General features: G+C 40.7%; 1 protein-coding gene across 10 annotated transcripts in view; it reads right to left on the minus strand.

The window, feature by feature from the left end:
- Positions 1–18,716, minus strand: part of sulf1 (sulfatase 1) — a 316,869-nt gene that overhangs the window by 228,393 nt on the left and 69,760 nt on the right. For 4 of the 10 annotated variants that reach the window (XM_073040922.1, XM_073040913.1, XM_073040905.1 and 1 more), the window contains exon 1: positions 13,705–13,843. The exons of 3 other annotated variants lie outside the window; for them this stretch is intronic. The gene's annotated coding sequence lies outside the window, so the exon portion shown is untranslated. Of the gene's footprint in view, positions 1–9,254; positions 9,392–13,704; positions 13,844–18,716 lie in introns of those variants that run through there. 3 more of the 10 variants (XM_073040838.1, XM_073040846.1, XM_073040887.1) reach the window with 3 other exon arrangements.

Raw genomic sequence — 18,716 nt, forward strand, 5'->3', positions numbered from 1 at the left:
AAGAGATTTGATAGAGCTATACAAAATCATGAAGTGTTGAGATAGGGTAAATGCAAGCAGGCTTTTTCCGCTGAGGTTGAGTGAAACTACGATTAGAGGTCATGGGTTAAGGGTGAAAGGTGTAATGTTTAAGGGGAACATGAACTTCTTCACTTAGAAGCTGATGAGAGTGTGGAATGAGCTTCCAATGGGAGTAGTGGATGTGTTTTTGATTTTAGCATTTAAGAAAAGTTTGGATAAGTACATGGACAGGAGGAGTATGGAGGGCAGGTCAACAGGTCTAGGCAGATTAATAATCCACTAAGGACTAGTAGGCCAGTGGGCTTGTTTCTACGCTGTGGTGTTCTATGACTCTATGAAGGAATTGATGCCGGTATATTTGCATATGATGTGGTAGGAATATGCAAGGAAGATACTAAGCCTACAAAGGTACATAAATACACATCATGGACTAGTACGGCAATTTAACTGTGAAGGAATACAAGTAGTTGCACAGTAGTGCACAACCCAAATCACCATGGGCATTTCCCTTCCCACTATCGGTAGTATCTACGTGAGGCACTGACTCAAGAACATCAACAGTTATCAAAGATCCTTGTCATCCAGACCATGCCATCTTCTCACAGCTACCATCAGATAGAAGGTATAGAAACTTGAAGTCCCACACCATCAGGTTTAACAAAAGCTGTTTCCCAGTAACCAAAGCGATACACACAAAATGCTAGAGGAACTGATCAGGTCAGGCAGCACCTATGGTAATCAATAAACAGTCGGCATTTCAGGCCGAGACCCTTCATCAGGACTGAGAAGGAAGGGGGAAGATGCCAGAATAAAACATTTTGTTATTGAACCAACCTGAACAATGATAATCACTACCTTAGCACAGCAAAACTGTAACCACTTTCCACTACAATAGACCTTTATTTGTTGAAATTGCATTTCTTCTTACATGTTTTGTATGATTTCTGCTTATGTTTTATTTGTGAACATTGTGTATCTAATGCTATGTGCCTATGATGCTGCTGCAAATAAGTTTTCATTGCATCTGTGCAGACATGTACAATACTTGTGTGTATGACAATAAACGTCACTATCTCTTCAACATTATGTGAAATGAGCATGAGGTTGGCAGTTGGAATATAACATGAGGAAATCTGACTGTTAAGAAGGGAAGCAAATTATTATTTACATGGCGTGCAATAGCATTCCAAGTACAGGAAGTAATTAGGATCATTAATGGAATGTTAGCATTTATTGCAAAATACGTAAGAGTACAAAAATGGGAAGGTTGTTGGAAATTTCCAGGGTATTAATTAGATTGCATCTGGAAAACTGCATGCAATTTTGATCTCCATAGTTAATGAAGGAAGATAGTTGCTGACCTTGGAATGTTCATTAAGTTGATGGAGACATAAAACTCTGCAGATGCTGAAATGTGGAGCAACGAATAATCTGTTAGAAGAACTCAGCAGTTGAGTACTTCCAGCAGAATGTGTTTTGCTCCAGATTGACTTTGTAAGCATAAGGATTTGTCAATGTCTCAAGTCAAGAATAGAGAGAAGATGGCCATCGTAATGGGGGAAGGTTAGATAGGGACCAGTGATTGGTAAACTAAGGGGGAAGCGGAGCATTGAATGATAATGGGGGTGATCAAATCAGGTACGGGAAGGAGAAGGATAGAATTAGGAGACTTGGTGGATGGAGCAGAGAGGGGGGAAAAAACTAATGAGGAAGATGGAACTTGAAGAGAGGTGGGGAGGGTGAAGGTGGAGGCTGCTGCTAGCGAGCGATGAGCACAAAGACTCCCAGTGACAGAATTTAATGTAAAGAAGGTGATGATAAGAACCATTAGGGGCAAAGTAAAAGGCAGATGGAATTTGAGTGATGGTTGAGAGAACAAGTGGGTGAAATGTGTGGGTAGCAGGTGAATGGAACTAAGAAGGGGCAGGGTGAGGGAGACAGAAATCATTGGGGATAGAGGGGTGTGGATTTTAGGACATGGGACAGACAGAGGACAATAAGAGGAGGTCTGGAATGAGAAGGAGAGAGAAGGGGATCCTGAGAAGAGGGTTACATGAAATTGGAAATATCATCAATGGGCTATTGAGTACCCAGGCAGGATGAGATGCTGATCCACCACTTTGTATTGTATCTCATCCTGATAGTGGAAAAGTCCAAAGACAGTCAAAGGTGGACAGTTTGGTGTGGGAATGGGAAGGGGATTTGAAATGTCATTAATCTGAGAGTTCTGGATAGCCACTGGACAGAGTGAAGATGTTCTGAACATCAGTCCAAATTTGCATTTGTTGTTGTCAGTGTGGGGGATTGCCACACTGAGATCATTTAATGCAATGGGCAAGGTTAAAGAAGGCACAGATGAATCATTTCCCTAAAAGTGCTGTTTAGGACCCAGGACTCATCCGTTTGCAGAGACCAAGTAATTTGGTATATTTCAACTGGAGGTATGTATCTTCTTGGTTAGTAAGGGTGTCAAAGAATATGGGGAGAAGGCAGGAGAGTGGGGTTGAGAGAGATAATACTTCAGCTATAATGGAATGGCAAAACAGACTTGATGGGCTGACTGGCCTAATTCTGCTCCAATGCCTTATGGTCTGCATGGGGTTGATCTACAAATGAAAGTTGAGAAGCTTGAGCCTATATTTATTGGATTATATAATATGGAAGAATAAAAAGTGATAAATTTATATAAGAGAATTCTGAGGAAGACAGCAAGGATGGATGTTGAGAGGAACTTTTTCTTTGCAAGATAAGTGAGACAAGTCAGAAAAACAGGTCTTTTCATATGGCTTTTTAGTTGTCTTCTGTTGGTTTTAAAAGCTTCCCAACTTTTGCTATCTTATATGCCTTCTCCTTTGCTTTTATGCTGTCATTGACTTTCTTCGTCAGTCATGGTTGCCTCATCCTCCCTTTAGAATACTTCATCTCTGGGATGTATCTATCCTGTGCCTTCCAATTTGCCCCCAGAAACTCTAGCCATTGCTGTTCTGCCATCATACCTGCTAGTGTCCCTTTCTTTGGCCAGCTCCTCTCTCATGCCTCTGTAATTCCCTTTATCCACTGTAATACTGATACATCTGATATTAGCTATGAACATTGCCTCCTAAAGGTTCCTTTACCTTAAGATCCTTCATCAAATCTGGTTCATTACACAAATGTCAATCAAAATTGCCTTTCCCCTAGTGGGCTCAACCACAAACTTCCCTAAAAAATCCATCTTATAGGCATTCTACAAATTCCCTCTCTTGGGATCCAGCACTAGCCTGATTTTTGCAATCTACCTACACATTGAATTCCCCCATAACTAACGTAACTTGCCCTTATTATATACCTTTTCTATCTCCTGTTCTAATTTATATCCCACATCCTGGCTACTGTTCAGGTGCGTGTATATAATGCCCATCAGGGGTCTTTTCACCCTTGCAATTTGTTAACTCTACCCATAAGGATTCTACATCTTCCAATCCTATGTCACTTCTTTCCAAGGATTGGATTTTTTTTTACCAACAAAGCTACCCAAACTCCCTCTGCCTACCTGCCTGTCCTTTCAATACAATGTGTATCCTTGGATGTTAAGCTCCCAACTATGATGGGCCAAAGGGTCCATTCTAAGCTATGGTGTTCTAGAACATATTACAACTATGGGCATAATTTCAGAATTGCTTACTTAGGAGAATTAGGAGAAATTTCTTCTCTTAGGGGGTCATAAATGTCTGGAATTTTCCACACCAGAGAGCTGTGCAGCTATAGTGATTGGAAATATTCAAAACAGAGATGGACAGAGACTTGAATTATGAGAGAGAATTATTAGTGAGAATAAGGGAAAGCTCAGAAAGGTAGTGGTGAGACCAAGATCACATTAACCATGGTTTTAATGAATAGCACAGCAGAATAGAAGGGCTGAATGGCCTCTTCCTACTTTTGTTTCTTATGTTCTGAAGTAAATGGGCCCTGGACCGCTACCATTAGATTGTAATATTGTATGTAATGTGTGTACACCAAACAGCTGACATTCTTAAACTAATTTATTGGATTTTAAATGGTTTTGGAGGTACTGACAATTTGTTAAGATACTTCATATGAAAAAGTTTGCTTTTTAAAATATAACATATTATTCACGATTCTGAGAAAACAATACTCACACCAGTGAATGTGCCTTTTAAAATCTTCGCAACAAATTTCTAGGTCAACAATTAGCAAGGATTGGATAATCAATGGTTAAGACTAAGTTCCCAATTTAACAGAATAATAAGTAAAAACTAGTCTCCAGGAATTTGAATTTAAAGAAACAAGGTCAAAATAACAGGTTTACTTCCTTCACAGGGAGAGTGCTAAATAGCCCAAGTTTTGTTGTTAACAAGGCAATCATTCCATCAGAAAGGGGAGGGGTAGAGGAAACTAGAAGAACCTGCTTCGTCCAGATCATACCAGATATGGCCTCTATTGGAACGTTGCTAACCATATTCTTGCTTCAGAGCTAGTTGCCAGCTTTTGAGTAAACTTCAGCCAAAATTTTGCAAGAGAGCCCTTTGTGGTTTTAGTGTATTCTCCTTAGTACTCTGGCTTACTGATTTAACATATAGAACTGAGAAAGTATTGATAAGCCTCAAAAGCGCTGCTTTACAAAAAAGTGTCATTTTTTAAAATGAAACTTTTAATGACTTTTCAGTTAACTTCAATAATCTGAAATGGATTCTCCTGTGTTCCAGAATTCCATGTGGTATTTAGATCCCAGCTTCTTGCCTAGAAAATGCAATTTTTAAATTTGACTACTCCAGAATATCATGCTGCTAATTTGGATACTTTGATATAAATAACTACAGCTCAAGAGTTCCACTACCATCAATTACTCAAATAAATGGTCCAGGTTCCAGCAGTTAAAACAAAAAAAAACATGGAACTGGATTTTCTTGTGCCGAATCCCTGACACCAACCATGCCTTGCCTTTACATCACACACAATTCCATGCCCTGTAACCCCCAAAGCCACACTGGCTTTTGTACCCTTCAGGTCTAATCAGATTTGAGGAACCGCTGCCCCATTTGTCCCATGAAGCAAAGCAAGTGGCAATGAGGGCTCTTGTGATTGTAGCTGGGAATCTGCTCATGGGCAGTTTTTGACACTGGATGCAGTGGATTAGTCCATAACAAACTTCCTCCAGAGTTAAATGTTATAAAGGAATTTCTGCAGTTTTGCACATAGTATTTAGAAATGCTTCTCTGTGGACTTGCTTCCTGGAGGAGCCGAAACAGATATTTTCAGAGTACCAGGTTTAGTCTTTCCTGGAGTTTGGCAAGGTGTAAAATATTTAAAATCATAGTTATATACTACTGAACATAATTACCTGCACTACCAAAGTGAAAAGACTACAGAATACTTTATTACATTAAGTGCTTTGGGATGTTCTGGTGACCATGCTATATAAATGTAAATCTTTCTTTTTATTTGATCTGATTTTGTGGAATGTGAATGTGAATATTTATTTGTATTATGTTAATAGATGCCAGCATCTTTTTGAACTATTTCTATTTTTTGAACTTGTTCCCACTGCATTTGGATAAATTGCTGCATGTATTATGGTGTAGCTGATAGCTGTCCGTGTACCATGAATGTCCACAGCCCATATCACAAGCTTAATGTAATCTGTTACAATATCTCACCAATGAAAGATAAGATTATTTTTATATTGCTGTTTCAATTTGGATTATACAAGGCTCAGACCCTTACCTTGGTGGCAAAATCTTTAGGCAAACATCCAATTGCAAATACAGCAACAAGAAAGTTGGGAAGAATACATAAAAAAATCAACCAATTTGGAACCCACAGAACTGAAAGGTCCACAAAGAACTGGGTCCATCAGCCTGTTGCCTGGACAACAAAGCTAGACTTAGCAGTATGATTTGTGGATGTAAGGCTCTCAGTCTCAGGCTAAAAGCAGCCATACAAAGAGTCAGTTTGATTCAAAGTTGAATCTCTTCCTAAACTAAAGATAATATATCTCTTCTCGAGTTCTCTTGCCAGTTATCTTAAATTTTTACCTTCTGCTTAGTGGTCTTTCAGCCAGAAGAAAAGGTTTGTCAGAAAGTGTCAATCCCTCCATAGTCTATTGTTATTTATGCAGAGCCCAGCAAAACAAAAACATGCAAACAATTGAAAGCTAAAATATCAGAAAATGACTGAATCCTCAAACATCAACATTACCCTAAAAACAGAGGTCCCCAACCTTGAGTCAGTGGATACCTCAGTAAGGCATGAGAAAGGTTGGGAACTTCTGTCCTAACACGATCCATGATAGTATTTGGTCTATTCCTTCTTAAGATTATTTTGTTGATGAAAATTTGTTATTTCGACACAACCTTGAAAGAAAATAATGCCATCACAAACAAGAGAAAGTGTGCAGATGTTGGAAAACACACACAAAATGCTGGAGGAACTCAGCAGGCCAGGCATCATCTATGGAAAAGTATAGTCAACGTTTCGGGCCGAGACCCTTCTTCAGGGCTGAGAAGGAAGGGGGAAGATGCCTGAAAAAAATGGTAGGGGAAAGGGGAAAGAGACTAGCTGGAAGGTGACAGGTGCAGCCAGGTGGAAGGGAAGAGGAAGAGGTCAAGGGCTGGAGAAGAAAGAATCTGATAGGAGAGGAGAGTGGATTATAGAAGAAAGGGAAAGAGGAAGGGACCCGGGGGAATTAATGGCTAGGTGAGAAGAAGTGAAATGTCAGAGTGGGGTATGGTGGGGGGGGGGGGAGAAATTTGTTCAATGGAAGGAGAAATCAATATTCATGTTGGAGGGTACCCAGATGGAATATAAGGTGTGTTTCATCCTTCACCCTGAGGGTGGCCTCATCTTGGCACAATACATTAGTTCCATCACTATTAATGGTAGTTGTTTAAATGGTTCCCTTAACTGTAAGACAACAGGTTTATTGCTCAGTTACAGTTACAATCCTCCAATTCACTGCCTCTGCTGCTTCTCTTTCCTTCTGTCCCAATACGTGTTTTGCCCAGGTCCCTTGTACTCCAGGTTCTCCTCTCTTCTCAAGGCCTCTCTGAGCTCAACCACATCACACTACCTTGCCCAATTGTTGATTAAGTATTCTTCACTCAACATCCTCTCTGGTCACACGTTCTCTGCCTGAAATATTGCCCTTTCCTTTCATGAACTGCCATAAATCTCACCCCTCTTCATAATGGCCCACCCATGAGCTGCTGGCACTTGAAATATCACCTTCTCTCTAAGTTCTTTGAACATTGGCCACTTGACACTTAAGTGAATATTGTTCCTACAACATGTCTCTGAGTCTCTTGAAGTACCAAACGATTTCAAATCAAAGTCAAAATAGCATCTTCTGTCAATATGACCCTAGTGAAGACCCCTCTTCTTCATTTTCCTGCTTGCAGCCCTTATTATGAATGATTAAACTATATTCATCCAAAGGTTTGTTTCTATTGTCCAACTCACTGAGATTTCTGCTGCTTCTTTCTACAGCTACCCAGATGGTGGTAGCTAGACTCAGTATTGATGCAAGGTGTTGCCTCAGTACATCAACAATTTCTTTCCTCCACCCAATGCTGCTTGACTTGCTGAATTCTTCCAGCAGACTGTTTGTTGCTTGAGGAAGTTTCTTTTATCTCTGTAGCTGGATTCTTTCCTGCGGTGGGTTCTCTTCCTGTCTGTAAAGTGTTACTTCTCGAGTTCCTCAGTGATCTCTATCTTTGACCTCCTTCACCTACCTGAGTCATTCAGAGTTTTCTCATATAGGCCAGCTTTCAAACAGCTGACAGATTAGTCCTATCTCTGCACTACATGCCTCAAAAGTTCCTCTTCTCCTATCATGTCAAGATTATTTGTTCATAAGGAGCATCAGAGGAGGCAAAATCTCCTGATGAACATTGGTTTAATCAATGTAGAGCTATGGGTCATACATCCACTTCAACCAACCAGATCCACACTGAGTATCAAGCATTCATTTGCACTAATGCTCCGTTAATATTGTTTAATTTTCTCCACATTCCAGTAAATTGCTCATCATGTTCTACCACTCAGGGACACCCTACAGCAGCCATCTGACCTGCCAACCTGCATATCTTCAGGATATGGGAGGAACCCGGAGCATCCAGGAAAAAGCAAGGTAAATGTGTCATACATCATACAGGCAGTCAGGATTGAACCTAGGTTACTGGAGTTCTGTGGCAGCAGCATTGCTAAGCTGTGATACAGTGCCGTCCCAAAAAACTTATGGTCGCTGCCACTATAATCTTCTCAGGGTTTCCAATCCATACCTTGCCACACTTATCACCCACTCTCCAGTAGCTGTCTCCAACGTCACTTCCCCTCCCTGCATCTGGCTCCATTCGCCTTTACCTTCTTTGTCTGCTTCAACCTACCACACACCAGCCTCCTTCTAACAACACTACCCTTGCCCCTCCTCCACTTGCCCAACACCATTCACCCCTCCTTAGTCCACCTACCAACTCCTGTGCTCCATCTCATCCTTCTTTACACCAGTGATCTTCCCTCTCTGCTCTCAGTTGCAAGGCCTTGACTTAAAATATTGGTAATTTCTTTCCCCCGCAGAGCTCCTTCAGCAGCTTTTTTTTTAACTGAATCTTGTCTTCTGACTCTCTAGCTGAGGGTTTTGCTGTAGATTTTCTATTTCTAAGCCTTCCCCCTTCCTCCTCTGCCTATCTTCACCCTACTTTAGACCTCTGCACCAGGAACACTCATCTTTGCTTCTGTCATAACTGTTCTATTTTTCTCCTGATCAGTCCACTTTCACCTTGTGTGGACCTCAGCACACACACGACTCACTGTCCTGCATAGAACTCCAAATTACCCAATGCATTCAACCTTTGCTCATTTCTATCAGTTTGTGTTCACTCCATGCTGCAAATTTATGATGCTTATTTATTATTGCTTATGATGCAAATTTATTATGTTTATTTATGGTGTAAATATGTCTACATATGGTCTTGACTCTACATCTGTGACATCAGCTTACCCCCCCCCCCCCCAACTCCCCAAACCCCTACTTCACCCCTCATCATCTTTCTCCTGGCCTTTGTTCTCCATATTTAAGGCCATGCTCTCAACCATCCCAAATCACTCTATTGTAGCACCCACAAGCTGTTGTGAAACACTTTGAGCCATTCTTTTTGCATTAAAGATAACATTCAACTGCATGTTGTTGTCAATATCTTTGCACTCATAACATGATAAATTTCCAGGAATATTACCAGTTGTTATCACTTCCTGTGGAAAGTCACTTGCCTTCCTTTTGTGGGTATGTGCACTACTACTTCAAAGTTTGAAATGGATCATCAAAATATCCGGTATGGGATTGGTTCCATGTTCTGCAACTAGCCCTTGTTCCCTTTTCAGAAAAAAGGAGGTTGAATTAATTTGTTTGCCTAGCTGAATAGGGCAGAATTTTAGCAGCACTTCCAAAACCTGTGACTTCCCCCATGGCAACAGACACACAGAAAACACTCCCAGGTTACACATCCTACTGACTTGTATACTTTTCACCGTACTATCAAAATCAAAATTCAGACCAAAAATCCCAAACTTTCCTACCTGCATTACTTGAAGCAAATTTCCCCACACTAACTGCAATGGTTCAATAGCCATACCACCATCACTCTACCAGGTCAGTTGAAGAAGGACAAAAGAAACATTTCCAGTAATCTCAGGAATTAATTCAACTTCAGTTACAATACATTGGACCAGTGGAAATCTAAATTAGCTTTAATGAATAAAGTAAGTTTGAATAAAACAGCAAATTTCATAGCACAAGTGTCATGGTCCGGTCCGTAAAGTCTGCATTCCGGTTCACAGTCCAGTCCGTGGACTCCGGGTCTTCTGGCTGTCCGTTGTTTCAGTTGGGCTTAATCACAGGCACCTGATTCTCATATTGGAGCTGGAATATAAGTGGCCCTGGGTTTGAGTGTAGTTGGTATCCTGTCCTTACCTCTGTGGGGGTAAGTCAGGCTGTTCTTGTTGTTACCCTGAGGCTGAACTGTTCCTTTCCTTCCCTCTGACACCTGGCCTGAAGCCTTTCCGGCAACCTCGCCTGTATTGCCGTCAAGTTCAGCTGCTGGAGTGAGACTGGAGCCTTGCCATGCCATGCCAACAGAAGAAACTATCTATCATTGAACTTGGAACAGTATCTTTGTGTCCCTGTGTTTAGTGTCTGCGTATGAGTCCTGGCCCTATGGCCTGTACCCAAGGAGGGGTCTTGACTCTGTATTCTGTGCTCCAGTCCAAGGCTCAGTGTTCCAGTCTGTGTCCAGGACTCTGAGGAGGTTCCAGTCTGGGTTCAAGTCTTAGCCTAGGCCCTGAGTCCTGGTCTCATCCAGGGCTAGTGTCCATGTCCAGCTATGCCTCTTCCCCACTTCTGCTTTGCTGTCCCTTGACCAAGGCTCTGCATTCCTGCTCTCCCTCGATCAAGACCAAGTCTGAGCTTCACATCCTTGTCCAGCCCTGGAGTCCCGCGTCCTGCCCACATGTCCAGTCCTGTTGCCTGTCATGTCCAGTCCTCACCTGGATCTGGAGTCTAAGCCTGAGTAAGACCCAGGTTCCAGGTCCCTGTCCAGTCTCTGGCTCGGAGTTGTCTTCCAGGTTCCTAGCTCCTCGTCCAGGTCCCACTTTCCTACTCTAGTCCTAGTCGATGCCCTGTCTCCTAGTCTTGTCCAGGGCCTGTGTCTTGTCCAGTGTCGTTTCTGCCCTACTTCCCTTGCTTTCTTGATACACCTAGTCCTCTCCCTAGTACTTCAGTGTCTGTGTCTTGCTTTTTGGGTCTGTTCCCAATGCCCACCACATGACAATGAGCTTTGAATGCAAATAAATAGATGATACAAACTGAATATTTTGATTAAATTGAACTGCACACATGGCTCATGTCATATAGTAATGAGGTACTGTAGATGCAACTGGATCAAATGAAAATGGAATTACACATTATCACCCCAATGTTTACAGAATACTGTATACCATCATTTCAGATTTGATGCATCAGCTGCTGGACGAGTCCTTCAGTCACTAACAGGTCTAATCTTCTGATTTTTTTTCTTAGCTACAGTTATCAACACATGAACAGTTTCATTTATTATTGATCCCACATGGATTTAACGCTATTAAACTCCTGCTGTATGTTTCAAATCATGTTACTCATGAATGTCTCTTAAATTCCACACTTAGCACACTTCGAGAAACTTGTAAGACAAGATCAAATTCCTGGACAGTTTAGTTCCTCTGAGTCACAATAGCCAAATCTTCTGAATATGTTTAGCAGCTGCTTTTAATGCAGCACATGTGAGATAGATGTGAGAAAGGGAAAAAAGTACAGGTCACTATTGAGTGAGACATTGGGGCTTAACATTTTCAAGATGTAGTGCCCATTTAAAAAAAATTGAATTAACATTTAGCACCCAGCTTTGTGAATGAGAAGCATGCACCCAGAACATTCTGGAAAATCAGGCTTTTGAGCTGAATGTGGTCCTTAAAGGGGTGAATTTGCCAGATGGTCAGATTAATGACCAAACCTGCTGCATCCTGATACTGGACTGGAAAACTGGCTCAAGCTTGGGTTTAGATTTGAAAATAAGAAGTCAGTGTTATGTTGAAGTCAAGAGACTGGGAAAACTTAAAGAACCTTGCTTTGCTGACCTTTAGCAACAGGACCAATGGAACTGCAGAGCAAAAGAATAAGTACAATGATTTCCCTGCCATCCTGTCGACTAGTGTTGTCAGTCAGCAGGCAACCAGCACATAAGTATTGGCAGTAACGTATCTATAAAACATAATGATGGGTATTTAAAGTTTCCATACTAGTCCATTAAACTATGGGACATTTGAGGTTCTTCCAAATTTGCTTTATATCCGGGGAGAGCTACTTGAGCTCCTTGCAGCAGGATGCCAAACTGATGTCCACAGATCTGACATGGGCAGAACTGTTGGGTGATAAATAAGCCAAGATAAACCTTATTGCATAGTTTTAAAACATGTTGGCACGAGTAATTTATTTTTCTTTGGTATATAGATACATTCAATTTCTCTTAAAACATCAGTGCTTCTCTTGCAAGGACAATTGTGCAGCTGTACAGAATTCATGGTGCATGGATGTGAAGGCTCAACAAATTTAAAGGAGCTTTTTTATGACGTGGAGCCCGCATGAGTCCTATGCCTGGCTCCCGATATGTAGATCTTGTGCAACCAAATGGAACTCAAGTGTAAAACCGTTGGCACACGCTAAACCTGACTGTCAGCAAAACCAGTTTTTTTCCCCACAGATCTTTCATACTACTGGCAGGTCCTGGCAATTTACATTTTACTTGCTGGTTGAGAGCAACCTGTGCTTGAGAACCCAAATGCTGAACGAAAGCGCCTTTTACACAAGGCATGGGGATTAATAATTTTTTTTCATTTTCTCCATATCATTTTATTATTATTTTTCACATTGTCTATGCATGCAAATGATTTGCTATTTTTTCCCCCTTATTCTGTACTCTTATTTTCTGAGGGATTGTTGTACAGGGTTCAGTCATTGGGTGCTGCTCTTACAACACGGCACTGTAAATCTACAGGTGCATACAGCTAATATTTCATCAATCAGCTTCCACAGGCTTGCTGTTAGGCACTGAACATAGGGAGATGCTTAACTTCCCACAAAAACACTCATACACTTGTTGCTCCAGAAGACACATGCAAGTGTTATTCACATTAAAAAGGGATGCACTTAAACCCATGTTTCTGAGGTGCAATAAATAGATATAAATAATTAAATTCTATATACATAAACTAGTTTTTTTCGCAACTCCTATACTTCTGTCCTGCAAATGCAGACTTCTGGTCAATGCAGAAAATGCAAGTAATACAGAGAGCCAATGATATTCACAGCAGTCTCAAACCCTTGGTGAGAAAATGTTTGTTACTGTTGGAATTTGTCCAAAATGACATCTTTCATACTCTAAGCGTTAGAAAGTGAAAGAAAATGTGCTCAAACTATTTTCTGTATTTGGTGCAATTGTAATTGGAAACATGTTGTACGTTGCTATAATTCATTACTTTCTTACAGATAGAAAGATCACGTCAACATTTTATGCTTGATATATTTAATATTCTTGATATTTAGTAAGAAAATCTTTAAAATGTTAATATGCCAAAGTAGTATTGTTATAGGTTGGTTTTGCTCCATTGCTGATAATTCAATCTGTTACAAATAATGTGTCAAATGAGCATTTAAAACATGTCTGTTAGTTTCCCATTGACAGTGTGTAAATGGATAGAAAACAGAAAGTGTCAGAGACTGAATCAGGCTGTGCTTGCTGCACTTCCATCACAGCGCATATTACTGCCTTTGTGATTCCATTAGTGGTATCACTGCAAACAAGTAAAGGCTGATTGAAGACTGAGGCTCCTAACCTCCTGAGCTCTCACTGCAGCTTAACTCAGTCTGCCCTCACTGAGACTGAGGCGATTTGTTAGAAACACCTTTTGTCCTTCTAAAACTTAAAAGGACAAAGAAATTGAATTACCCTTGATGCTCAAACATATAGAAAAAAAACTTGGTTATATTAGTCAAACAGTAGTAAATGACAGAAAAGACAACAGTTTTATATTTAACAGTTTTACATTCCAAACACTCAAAAAACTCTCCCTGAAAAAATAAAATGCCTTTTCCTGTACCTGAGAGATTGTATCCTTTATGCCTTGCTGAAGTGATCTTCTTGAAGGGATCTGCTTTACACACGCAGTGCACTCTCACAGGGACCACACAGTTCCTACTGTACAGCCTTCCTTCTCTAACCCCCACTCACATGTGATGACACAAACTAACCCCAACCATCTGTTGAAACACGTCCTCAAACACTCAGCACAAGACAGCTTATCCAATCCAATCACTGGCGCTGGGTGGCTCTTAAAACCAGGAGGCTGGGACAAGGACATAAAAACTTTAGTTTTTTAAGACTTTAAGCACCAGTAACCTGAGAGCGTGTGAAAGAAAAGACTGCTATAAATGAGGGAAGGGGAGGTGCTGAACAAGAGGAGAGTGAACGTTTTTTTTCGCCGACAGTTAGCTGTTAGTTATTTAACACAGCTCCCTGGAATCCCAAGGGACACCCTTCCCCCCCCTCCCTCCAAGAAGACTTCACAATAAGGTAAATAGAGGCACATTACTCCCACTTTAACATTCACGGTGCTTGAACTTTTAAGTTTTTATTTTTTGTTCACTTCAGGTGTATTTTTTTTCCAATTTCATTACTTTTAAGTAAAATCATGCGTTTTTGACTGTTAAGACAAAAAGGCACGAGAATAATCAATTTTCTGTTCCTATAAACTAAATCAAATGCGGTGATAATAATGATTACTAATTAGTTGATGCTTTACCTTAATTATTTATCTGATAATGTATAGTCATGAAAACTTTTGTTCGTCACCCTAGTTCCATCCGTGGTTTTAATCTTCTGCCTTTTTTTTAACCACAGTCACACCATAAACAAAAGGGTTGGTCAGTAAGTTTATAGAAGCACTTTGAAAGCCATGTCTGGCATTCTCAAAGCGAAATAAAATACAATGTAAATTCTGAGTGTTTGATTTGGTTGACATTTATTGCCGCCAGAGAGTTTTATCAGTGAAAATAAAACTGATTTTCAAAATGGCACTTGGTGTTATCTTTTATCAGTTAAAGCTGAAACATTCATCATTCCTTAAACATTTGCAGCGCATTCAATGAGAGTACTTTCCCCTAATGGCTCCAGTCCTTTGGAGGTGGAGGTACATTCTATTTGATCTGCTGATAAAATTGTTAACACAGCCATGACTGGGCAGGACTGCTTCAGCGGCAACCCAGCAGACTCTCTGAGAAGTCTGGAACTCATTCCTGCCTTTTGCTTTCCAAAACTCCAGAAAAGAAATTTGAACAGCTCCATTTATTGTTTTAGGAGTAAACACTAAAGGTATTTAATCAAATGAGCTTGTAATTAATCAATAAGACATATTCACTGTACAACTCTAAATTTTATTTTTATTTGAAATACAACACCGTGACAGGCCCTTCCAGCCCAACAAATCCGTGCGGCCACATACGGCCAAGTGATGAATTAACATACTAACCGACGCATCTTTGGAATATGGGAGGAAACTGGATCACCCACAGGAAATGCACACGGTCATGGAGAGAATGTACGAAGTCCTCACAGACAACAGGAGGAAATGAACCTGAGTCCCTAAGCAATTGCACTAACCACTACACTACTGTGCTGCCATAATAAATATATGAATTCTCCACAGCATTGCTTTGTTCTGGTGGTATGCAAGCCCACCTAGCATGTGGGTGAGGGAGGAAAAGGTGAATAAACTGGGTCATAGCAATTGCTTTGAATGCAGAGCAGGAGTGTGCCATCTTTTTTTTGTGCTCCACTCCATATTCAATAACCTTGCATTGCCATCATGCTCTAATCTGAAAGTTATGACAAGGTAACCTTCCTCTGTTTAATCTCCCATGCTGTGCTCACAAAACAGGACAATATTGCTAACAGCCCACTTTGTGCTTCAGATTTGATATTTCATGGCTCAACTTTCATTGGAAGTTATCTTTAAGTATATTTTGTTAGGTCATTTTGCACCTAATATTACCAGCTTGCATGTGTTTTAAAATAATTTTTACACCATTGAACACCGAAGAGAGTTCCCTATACAATTCACAATCTCCCATCCTGATAAAAGATCTGCTGTACCCGAGTCCTGGTGGATGACAAGCCATTAACCTTCTGACCAGAAGGTGAGAAAACTGCTTCTGAGCCAAGGTAAGCATCTATGAAGTATTTATTCTTTTTTGTTTGAAATACACTACATTCATCCTTCACCTCAGACTTTGGGTTCTGTGGCTGGGATGAACCAAAAGTTTGCCAAGCAAAGGTGTGAATGTGTAAAGCACACATTACTGGAGTCAAACCTTACATAAGAGCTAACTATTTTCAAATGTTCAATGCAAAATACACTTTTACAGAGGTACCTTTCAGTTCTTCATATAAATAAGAAAATTCAGCTGTAAACTGAAAGGAAATTATTGTGGTTTTGAGGTAGCCTTGATTCTTAAAAAAAAGGCTCAGCAAAACCTGCCCTAAAAACTCTTAGATTGCCCCTGATAGCCACTTGGAAAGATTGTGCTGGGATGCACATCTATTTCAAAAAGTAATTTCCATCCAATGGTAAATTCAGAATGATAATTCAAATTAATCTGTGATAGTCCAAGACGATAAAGGTCAAATTGATAAAAAGGCCCAACTATTTACTGATATTTCTCTACATAAACAATGATTCAAAATCTGTAGCAGTATTCTACAATTGAGTGCAGGATGGCCTTATGAATAAGCAGAACAACATTAACTATCAACTCAAGGACTGCATTGGCTTGGACTCCTTTAACTGCCATAGGTAGGGAAAAGGGGGAGGTCCTGAAGAGAGAACCTAGGGAGTTCAGTAGAAAGTTGAAAAACAGGACCTCCGGGGAAATAATCTCTGGATTGCTGCCTGCGCCACAAGCCAGTGAGGGTAAGAAGATGATTCAGCAGATGAAAGTTTGGCTGAGGAGTTGGCACAGAAGGCAGGGTTTCAGATGTACTGGATCATTGGGTTCTCTTGTGATGTATACAGAGAAGAGGGATTACACAAACCCAAGGGGGACCAATATCTGTGCAGGCAGGTTTGCTGGAGCTGTTGGGGAGGGTTTAAACTAATTTTGCAGGGGGATGGGAAACTAAGGATAAGGATGTTGGTTTACAAGCAGAGGTAGTGTGTAGTGAGGCTGTCAGGAAGGACCGGGCAAATGATTGGGCAAAATTGCAATCAGTGGGATGAGTTAAAGTGTAACGCGGGGACAAACTCGAAAAGGGTGATGGATACAGGACTGAAGGTGTTATATTTGAATGCTAACAGTATACAGAGTAAGGTAGATGATCTTGTTGCCTGGTTCGAGATTGACAGGTATAATGTAGTGGGCATGTCTGAGTCGTGGCTGAAAGAAGCTTACAATTGGGAGGTTAACATCCAAGGATACACCTTGTGTCAAAAGGACAAGCAGGTAGGCAGAGGGGATGGGGTGGCTCTGTTGGTTAAAAGGGTGAAATCAAATCCTTAGAGAAGGGTGACATAGGATCAGAGGATATAAAATCTTTGTGGGTAGAGCTAAGAACTGCAAGGGTAAAAAGATCCTGATGGGAGTTATATACAGGCCCTGAACAGTAGTCAGGATGTGGCAATAAATTACAAGGGTAGATAGGGCATGTAAAAAGGTCAATGTTACTATACTGACGGGGGAATTTCAATATACAAGTATATTGGGAAAATCAGGATCCCAAGAGAGGTAATGTGTAGAATGCCTAGAAAATGGCTTTTTATAGTAGCCTGTTGTTGAGCCCACTAGGGGAATGTCAGTGTTGGATTGGGTGTTATGTAATGATCCAGATTTGTTTAGAGATTGTTGAGGTAAATATGATTGAATTCACCCTGCAGTTTGAAAAGGAGAAGCTAAAAGTCCATATGCATTAGTACTACAGGGATGTAAAGGGAATTACACAGGCACGAGAGGGGAGCAGGTCCAAATTGTTTGGAAGAGGACACTAGCAGGGGTGATGGCAGAATAGCAATGTCTGGAATCTCTACAGGAAATTCAGAAGGTGCAGGAGGATACATCCCAAAGATGAAGAAGTATTGTAAAGGGAGGATGAGGCAAAAGTGGCTGACAAGGGAAGTCAAAGACAGCATAAGAGCAACAGAGTGGGCATATAATATAGCAAAGATTTGTGGGAAAGTAGAGGATTGGGATATTTTTAAAAGCTAAGAGAAGGCAACTAAAATGCCATAAAGAGAGAAGATATGAAATATGAATGTAAGCTAGTCAATAATATAAAAGAGGATACAAAAGGTTTTCTCAGATATATTAAGAGTAAAAAGAGCAATTATAGTGGAAATTGGATCATTGGAAAATGATGCTGGAGTGGTACTAATGGGGGACAATGAAATGGTGGATGAAATTTATAAGTATTTTGTCTCAGTCTTCACTGTAGAAGACAGTAGCAGAATGCCAGAAATCTGAGAGCGTCAGATGACAGAAATGAGGAGAAGATGCTTGGGAAGCTTAAAAGTCTGAAGTTAGATAAGTCACCTGGACCAGATGGACTACACTCTAGGAGGTTCTGGAGGACTGGAAAATTGCAAATGTCACTCCACTCTTTAAGAAGGGAGGGAGGCAGAAGGAAGGATATTATGTGCCTGTTAGTTTGACTTCAGTAGTTGGAAAGCATTGGAGTCTATCATTAAGGATGAAGTTTTGGAGTACTTGGAAACATATGGCAAAATAGGCCAAAGTCAGCTTGGTTTCCTTAAGGGGAAATCTTACCTGACAAATCTATTGGGATTCTTTCAGGAAATAACAGGCAGGATAGACAGAGTCAGTGGATGTTGTTTATTTGGATTTTCAGAAGGCCTTTGACAAGGTGCCACACATGAGGCTGCTTAACAAGTTAAGACCCCATGGGATTACAGGAAAGATGCATGTAAAGAGAATTGGCTGATTGGCAGGAGGCAAGCAGTGAGAATAAAAGGAGCCTTTTCTGATTGGCTGCCAGTGGCTAGTGGTGTTCTGCAGGGATCAGTGTTGGGACTTCTTCACATTATGTATCAATGATTTGGATGAA

Source organism: Hemitrygon akajei, chromosome 1 (assembly GCF_048418815.1).
Source record: "Hemitrygon akajei chromosome 1, sHemAka1.3, whole genome shotgun sequence".
NCBI classification, from domain to species: Eukaryota; Metazoa; Chordata; class Chondrichthyes; order Myliobatiformes; family Dasyatidae; genus Hemitrygon; species Hemitrygon akajei.